Source organism: Liolophura sinensis, chromosome 6 (genome assembly GCF_032854445.1).
Source record: "Liolophura sinensis isolate JHLJ2023 chromosome 6, CUHK_Ljap_v2, whole genome shotgun sequence".
In the NCBI taxonomy this organism is placed as follows: Eukaryota; Metazoa; Mollusca; class Polyplacophora; order Chitonida; family Chitonidae; genus Liolophura; species Liolophura sinensis.
This window is the reverse complement of record NC_088300.1, coordinates 82,421,096-82,427,006: the sequence shown is the minus strand read 5'-3', so window position 1 is coordinate 82,427,006 and position 5,911 is coordinate 82,421,096. Positions and strand designations below refer to the sequence as shown.

Here is a 5,911-nt window from a genome sequence, read left to right as displayed (position 1 = left end):
CCTCTGGACAGCCACAGAAAAACTAGTGCGGTTCTTTGTTGTGATAGCCACAGGCAGAGTCCTAGCAGGCCTGTTTACAGGCGAAAATAACACTGGGGCTTCGATATACCTGTCCTGCTTGAGGAGAAGACCTCCTTAGTGCAACTGCCGGTTTCACAAATCAGCCCATATCCACATAAATCAGCTCAAAATTGTTCAAAAACAAAACGATGTTGTTGTAGTCACTCGCAGCCAACGATCACCGAATTGTCTTCACGCTTCCGTACCTTTAGCCGAACTCCCCTTTTTAGGGTTTTAAAAGGTTCTCACTCGATGAAAGTTTCTACACAAAAGCTTTATAGCCATGGGGTAAAATATTGGATGCTCCAGGTGAGGATCGAACTCACGACCTCCGCATGTGTTAAAGCTTTATGTAAAAGGTTTGCTTACTGTCTGTAAGTACGGCGCGCTAACCGACTGAGCCACTGCTGCCACACAGCATACAGCTTCATGCACTTTCCTCAAAGATTCCCGCTCATCAATAATACATTGAAATGTAACATTAGTTTTGCAAAGTTCATGGCTTCAACGACATAGTTTGGTCTCCCTAGTGCATGTGCTTTGCACCTTGGTATTAAAAATCCGTTTTGTAGTCTAATTTTTTACATACCATTTTTTGGTCGTGGGTTTCCCCTGGGCTCTGCCCGTTTTCCTCCCACCATAACGGTGGCCGCCGTCGTATAAGTGAAATATTCTTGAGTACGGCGTAAAACACCAATCTAATAAATAAATAAATACATACTTTTTAAAACGCACTATCAAAGAAACAGTTTGCGCCGCCCGGGAGTCATGTGCTCCATGTGCTTTGGTATTAAAAATCGGTATTGTAGTTTCATTTTCACCAACCCTTTTCAAATGCACTATCAAGACCAAAAAAATTTCGCGCCGCTGTGGAATCAAACTTGGATCGCAAGAATGGGAATGTTACATGATACCACTACACCAGCTTTTTTAAAACAAATGCTTTGATCTCTCATTCAACCGGATTCTTGAAGAAAGTGATCAATTGAAATACATACCCCTTACAAATACATTAAGTTTTATAACGTTTTACTTTGTCAAGTTGTTGATTGTACTTTCTATTTTAAACTCCACTTGATTACGCCTAAATACGGAAGTTTTTATCTGCCATGTTCAATAGGGTTGTTTTATTTTGAAAATAAATGTTTCCCACTTTAACCTTAGCATGTATTTAACATGCAAAATAAACATGACACTGTATTCCTTCAATTGCATGCTAAACCAGAATCTATCAAACATTTTTTTTTATTTAATTGGTTTTTATGACGTACTCAACAAATATCTCGCTTATACGACGCCGACCCAGCTTTAAGGTTGGAGGAAACAAAGCAGAGTACACCAATTATCAGTAACCACACTTTATTTAAAGAAATATTTTTCCACAATATGAGATAAAGAACAACAGTGCTTGGAAATTAAGAGAAAAAGACTTCAACAATAGCTCAGTCCAATGGTGGCATACATTACCATAGTCTTATTTAGTGCTAAATATTTCGTACCATTAATTAAGTAGTCTCCCTTCTTTTGTGTGGACAACTTTAAATGCACGCCTGAAAAACATGTGTGCCACCTTGTAATTTTGTACCACACTACCAGATGAGAAGAGGTCTTTCCAAAAGTTCTTCCAACGAAAGTTCCAGCGTACCACACGACAAACGTGATAATACTATTCGCTCTAAGAAAATGGTTTAGTATTATGGTACAAATACGCAATTCCCAATTTAAGGGACAATATTTTTTTTGATAATTAAAATAATTTAATCACCGGTGACAATGTACACCCATTCAATCTTCTTAAATACATAACAGTGTTGGCACGGTAACTAGCTTGCCCATATATATTGCAAAAGTTTGACTAGATAAACAGTGTTATACTATACACGGGATTGAATCACTAATATCACATTTACAAACATGCATCTTACTTTAACAAATACACCAATTTTTCATTTTGTACTCTGCAAAACACTTTGCTTTTACACCAAATCTGTTGTAACGTCTGCCTTTTTACCCACACAAAGTCCACATGAAGTCTTGTCCTGATGGTACCCTTTGCAAATCCAACAATAGAATTAACATCTCTTAATTTGTTCTGAAATACCATTTCATTGCGAGCACACCAGAGGGAAAACTGTATCTTACTGATTAGGTTCTTTTCGTTTAAATGCGGTATAAAATTTGTATACAAAGCCAAAACACGAAGATTTCATTAAAGACTTGCTGCATCATGCGACATTCGACAAACAGATGTTCCTGCGTTTCTGGGTTCTGACAGAAAACACATGAGGAACCTCTACAACAGTTTTGTTGAGCTGAGTGTAAATGAACTTGGTGGTGTATGGGAACACATATAATGTTTGTCCCTTGTAAAACTCTTTCCATGCGTTCATTGCGAACTGGTGGTAAATTGGTGGTACATATTGAGAGTGAAGTATGTTAGGCCTAACCGAACTCTGGTTTAACATTTTGCAAAGACAGTCCTATCCAATAAATGGCGAAACAAGTCCAAGCCGCCATAGACCCATTAATCAACTTCAAAATATATCTGGCAGTTAAAAATTTTACAATCTAGCGTTTAAAAAGTTAAAGTTAAAACTTATACAATCTCCGCCAGCAACGAAGGTATTGTACACAATAGTCCTTTTTGTTTGTTCAGATTCAGGTTTGTTGCTCCATAAAAACCTGAACTCTTTTTGGGAACACTGGTTAACACATTGACTGAGTGAACATACACATTGAGCAGTAAACCATAACACTGCTGATGTCAAACTATTAATGAGGACAGACTTGCCATGAAGGGTTAAAAATCTTCCTGCCCATGACAAAACATTCTATTTCACCTTTATGAGGATTCGATCCGAGTTAAGCTCCGCTTGATCTACTCCAAAGTACACTCCACAAATTTTCAGATCAACATCAGGAACAACTGTTTCAACCCATATTTATATTTAAATATTTATTTATTTATATGATTGATGTTTCACGCCGTACTCAAGAATATTTCATTTATACGACGGCAGCCAGCATTATGGTGGGGGGGAAACAGGGCAGAGCCCGGAGAAAACCCACAACCATGCGTAGGTTGCTGACAGACCTATAATTTAAAGTACAATTTGGGGCCAGATTTTGTAACTGGGTAAAACTGTTATATAAAAAGCAGTGTTATTGTTAACGGTCACGTGACAGGCAGTGTTATTGTTAACGGTCACGTGACAGAATCATTTAGCTTATCTCGTGGTGTCCGTTAGGGCTGTACCCTTTCGGCGTTACTGTACGTGTAGGAATGCCAGGAACAGACAGCAATGACCCAGGAGCCTCTCAAAATCTGGCCCCAAATTATACTTTTGTAAACATTCAAACAAAACGACCAGTCCACTCTATCAAGCGCCTTTTCCTCATCCAAATTTATAAAACAGGCCTTAAGGTCCTTTTTGTTCAACATAATTATAAATATTTCTTTACAGATGCAAATTATCGAAAATACATCCCAAAGTACAAGGCTTTAACGACTCGATGTGCTTTGCCCCCTGATATTAAAAATCGGTGTTGTACTTTCATTTTTCTACAGCCTTTTACAAATACAATGTCGCCAGAATGGGAATTTTCCATGATACTGCTACACCGGGGGGAGGGGGTGTTACTGTGCAACGTTCATCCAACCGGCGTCTTCAAGAAACCGATCAGTTGCTATGCATACTAACCACATTATGTTTTATCCACTTTTACTTTTTCAAGTTATTGATTGGATTTTATATCTAAGACTCCACTTGATTACGGCGCACAAGTACGAAATATTTTACTTGTCACGTTAAATAGGCTTGTTTCATTCAAAAAATATCTTTACCATTTTTACCTTACATGTATTTAACATGCAAAATAAATATCGGACTAAAATCATCTCTCACCTGTTCATCGATCGTACTCTAAACCGGAATGTATTTGATTTGTGTTTTACGCCATACACAAGAATATCTCACATATGCGACGGCGGCCAAATTTATAAAGCACAGTTATAATTGGTCACCGAACTTCACTTAAGAATAGCCTACTTCCTCTACAAAAATATACTTTGAATTACTTTGTGACTGAGATAAAGTAAACCAACGCCTATAAATTAAGAGAATAAAACCTCAGAAATAGATCAGTCTATTGGTGACATACACTAGGCCTACCATAACTTGCGTAGTGAAGAAGCTGTCTTACCATTCAAACACTAGTCCTCCCTTTTTGTGTCGACAAACTTTAAATGTACGCCTGAAAGACGCGTGTGCCACTTTGTAATCTTGCACTGCCTTCAGCCTAACCGAATTACACAGAGCGCACGATTTACTGACAAGATTCATCTCATGCAGCTTTCTGCACTCCTGTCCGATTTCGGGACAAATGCACCGCGCGGACTGTACCGCTTCCATTACAACTGGCTACATCAGTTTAGCTGACAGTTCATCTAACAGTACACATCACACAAAGCTGAGACACACTTTTGCGAAAAAGTAGTCAGTATTCGGCTCCAGAATATAATTAAACCCAATAGTAGCCTTTTCATACATTATCGGATATGCAAAAACTTGCCATTTAAATTTTTAGAAAATCTCAACAATTCAAGTACACCGTTCATTTTTCAGTTTTTGTGGGATTTTGCAGATATAAGCCATTTTTCTATTTTCTTTGATATCTTCCTATGCTGTATTTGCAGTGTCAAGCGGAGACTGTTGGAAAAGTTGGCAGCACTAGGGTATCTCTGTATTGACTAGAGATAAACTGGAGAGGGGTTTCTGTATATGGGTCATTTCCGGCTAAGTTAGAAAGAATCAAAGTGAGAACCAAAAAGAAAAAAAAACAGCTTTTTACTCCACACAGCTTAAGAAGCCTAAAACGGAAAACCAAGAAGAACGTTTTCTTCACTCTTCCTAATAAGTTAGGAAGCCTAAAATTTAGAATCACAAATAGGCAATCTGCTTTTCTCTCTAAGTTAGAAAACCTCAATATGAGAACAAGAGACAGATCATTTTTTAGTCCCCGTGAGTAAGAAAGCATCAAACTGATGACAAAGAGACAGGCCCTTTTTTACCCCCCGTGAGTTAGAAAGCTTCAAACTGATGATCAAGAGACAGACCCTTTTTCACTCCCCGTGAGTTAGAAAGCTTCAAATTGATGAACATGAGACAGACCCTTTTTCACTCCCCGTGAGTTAGAAAGCTTCAAACTGATGTCCAAGAGAGAGACACTTTTTAATTACCAGTGAAGTCAGAAGGCCTCAAGCGGAGAACCAAGAGAAAGTCCTTTTTGTTCCCTGTAAGATGTAAAGTATGATAAAGTGCCGTTGATACAAATAAACGTGTAGTAAAAAAGTTTAATAACCCCGGTGTATTGGCGAACGCATAAATTAACTGGAGAAACATTTGGCTGACAAGGGTAAACATTAATACAAGTGTGACTGTGGTTCAGATCCCCCCATGCATCGGGGCGTGGGCGACATAATGCGAGCAGGGAGTGGGGGGACACTGGTGTCTGTCGCCCAAATTCAGTCTTGACGACAGCTAATCACATTTACCCTCAAACAGAAAAACCTGAGAACCACGTAGATGTTCTGGGAGTGTTCATTCGATCAGTGATTAAACACCTGGGTTCTTAAAAAAAACGTGACTCAGCACGAGTCAAATATATATCCAGTCTGAGCTGGGTGTTAACCAATGAGTGCGGTTCATCCAACTCCACAGACAGGTATTCCATGAGTTTAGCCAATCGCTGAAGGGACAGTACACCCGAGTTACACCGTCTTTGTCATTGTATTAGTGTTAGACCACGGGTGCGTCCGCAAACATAAAGGGACACTTCTTGAAATCACAAC

The 5,911-nt window shown here is 38.8% G+C and overlaps 1 non-coding gene across 1 annotated transcript; it reads right to left on the bottom strand.

Moving 5' to 3' along the window:
- Positions 1–361: 361 nt before the first annotated feature.
- On the bottom strand, positions 362–468 carry Trnav-uac (transfer RNA valine (anticodon UAC)). The gene is made up of 2 exons: positions 434–468; positions 362–397 (listed from the first exon to the last, which is right to left on the bottom strand). It is a non-coding gene; the product is annotated as a tRNA-Val (tRNA).
- Between the last annotated feature and the right edge of the window lie 5,443 nt (positions 469–5,911).